Raw genomic sequence first — 3,169 nt, 5'->3', positions numbered from 1 at the left:
AGAGATCAAGGATAAAGGATATGAATTGGCTAGGTATTACAATTATTTTATAGCCCAAATTTATGTCCAAGAAGAGGAGGATTGGATCCAAAGAGACATCCTTTAAAGAAGGTCCTAGTCAGTCCACTTTTTGACCAATTTGACACCTAAAGTGTATCCAAACTTGCATCCCATGAAGTCCTACAAAAAGCCACGTTTTTATAACATTAAAAGGACTTACTTGATGTCCAAGAACGATACATAGGCGTGCTATATGTTGAGTGCAAGTTGGTGCCAAGTTGCTTGCAAATTTCCTTCAAGAATTTCAAGATTTTCAAGATTTTTAAGATTCTATCCAAGATTGGATTGGGACTTATTTTCATATATCTTGGGACTATATTTATTTATTTCTTAGTTATTTAAGGTTACCATGTTTTTCTTTTCCTAAGATTGTTGGAATTACTTTCCAAGAATGACTTGGTTTTTGCTTTCTAGAATTTTTCTTTTCCTAAGGTAGTTGGACTTGTTGTCCAAAGTAGTTTAGGACTTTATTTTCTTGTTATTTTAGCCTTAATTTTGTGACCCCTCCTACCTATATAAGGAGTGTATTTTTTGTTTTTAGACTTAGATTATTATATACTATTATCAATAAAATATTGTGAGATTTTTCTTGCACTCTTGTGTGTGGCTAGTCACGACCCAAACTAACCCTGTCGTGATGGCGCCTATCGTGGAACTAGGCAAGCCGGCTCATTTTTCAAAACAAACCGATATTTTTATTTCACAGTGTCAAGGCTATTTAACATAAAAACCTTCATAAAAAAGTTCAAATCAAAACAAAAGTGCGGAAAAAAAAATCCCGACATCGGGGTGTCACTAGTCATGAGCATCTACTACAATTTGTCTGACATATCGAGACTAACATAGTCTTGAAAATAGCTAAATACAAATAAAGGAAGATAAGAGGGAGAAGAGTAGGGCTGCAATCGCCAGGCAGCTACCTTGCTATCCCCGAGAAAATATGCAACCGGAATAGTCAACAGCCGCTACCGTGTCCGGCTACACCTGGATCTGCACACAAGGTGCAGGGAGTAACGTGAGTATGCCAACTCAGTAAGTAACAACAGTAAATAAAGGCTGAGCAGTAGTGACGAGCAACAAAGCATATAAAGTTCATATCATGAAATCTCGGTAAACTACAACATGGTTTAAAAATCAGTGTTTGAATCAAATCATCTCGTTTAAAATCCAGTTTCGGTAAAAATCATTTAAAGATACTTTTCAACAGTTTCAAATAGAAGCTCAATGAAAAGGTGAGCAAAAATGATGAAATCATAAACAACCCCTCGGGTAATACATCCTCGGGCAAACCTCACAGTCACGCATGCCTCTCCAGAATACCTCACAATCACTTATGCCTCTGAGTCACTCAACACTCGGCACTCGGCACTCGCACTCAGTAGGTACCTGTGCTCACTGGGGGTGTGTACAGACTTCGGAGGGATTCCTTCAGCCCAAGTGCTATATCAAGCCAAATCATGGCATATATCAAACATGCTGCGGCATGCAACCCGATCCCATAAATATCCTCACAAATAAGGCCCTCAGCCTCACTCAGTCATAAACCTCTCAAGTCACTCGGGCTCTCAGTAAAAATAGGGTACTCAGTCCAAAACAACATTTATATGCATCAAAACAGAGTAATAAAACTGATTTATGCAGTAAACATGTATAACCATGACTGAGTATAGATTTTCAATCAAAAATAGTGAGAGGATAGTAAGAAAAAGGCCCCTAAGTGTCCAAACAGCACTGGCACAAGGCCCAAACATGGCATTCCGCCCAATTTACAGAAACTCATTTCTAAAACTCATAAGTATCATATAGTTTCAACGAAATATTCAACTTTACAGTTGCCATGGGACGGACTAAGTCGAAATCCCCAACGGTACATGCCCACACGCCCGTCACTTAGCATGTGCGTCACCTCAAAATAGTAAATGATAAGAAATCCGGGGTTTCATACCCTCAGGACTAGATTTACAATCGTTACTTACCTCAAACCGATCAAATCCCCTACTCTATGATGCTCTTGCCCCTCGATTTGGCCTCCAAACGCTCCGAATTTAATCATAATCACTACAATATGTCAATTTATACTAAAGGAATGAATTCCACAAGAAAACTACCAATTTAGACCAAAAACCCAAAATTGACTCAAACCCGGCCCAGGTCCCACATCTCAAAATTTGACAAAATTTATAAAACTAGAAAGCCCATTCACTCACGAGTCCATACATACAAAATTTATCAAAATCCGACATCATTTGGTCCTTCAAATCCTTAATTTACTCTCCAACATCTCAAGCACTAACCCCTCATGTCACTTCCAAAATCCTACTAATTCATGATGAACAAAGCCATAGATTCACGAAATTTATACCATTATGGGTTAGAATCACTTACCCCAACGCTGCTCCTCGAAAACCTTCAAAAACTCGCAGCTCTCCCGAGTTCCTCTAGCCCAAAACTGAAAATGAAAGACAAAACCACGAGATGGAGGTTTTCTGTCGAGCACTATCACACATGCGGCCTCCTTTTCCGCTTCTGCGATGCCGCACCCACAGAAATTTCCATCGCATGTGCAAACTCACTAAAGAGCCGAGGTTCCACATCTGCGGCGCAAATCGCTCGCTTGCACTTGCGCACCTGCGCGTAACACTTCGCATCTGCGAAGCCAGTCACTTTCCTCTTTTCCGCATCTGCCCCAGATCTCGCACCTGCGCATCATGCCTAGCCCAGCACTGCCTGCACCTGCGAACTCTCCATGCGCACCTGCGACCTCGCACCAGCGGTCCTCCCCTCTGCAGGTGCAGAAATATCAGTAGCAACCACTTCAGCTGCATTTTCCAACTTCAAACAATCCGTTAACTAACCGGAATCACCCCGAGGCCCTCGGGACCTCAACCAAAAATACCAACAAGTCATATATCAACATACAAACTTAGTTGAAGCTTCGAATCACTCAAAAAAATATCAAATCACCAAATTACCCTCGGATTCAAGCCTAAGAACTTCTAAACTTCCAAATTCGACAACCGATGCCGAAACCTACCAAACCACATCCGAATGACCTCAAATTTTACATACACATCACAAATGACACTACGAACCTACTCCAACTTCTGGA

The sequence above is a fragment of the Nicotiana tomentosiformis genome, chromosome 12, assembly GCF_000390325.3.
Source record: "Nicotiana tomentosiformis chromosome 12, ASM39032v3, whole genome shotgun sequence".
In the NCBI taxonomy this organism is placed as follows: domain Eukaryota; kingdom Viridiplantae; phylum Streptophyta; class Magnoliopsida; order Solanales; family Solanaceae; genus Nicotiana; species Nicotiana tomentosiformis.
Note: the sequence above shows the minus strand (reverse complement) of the source record.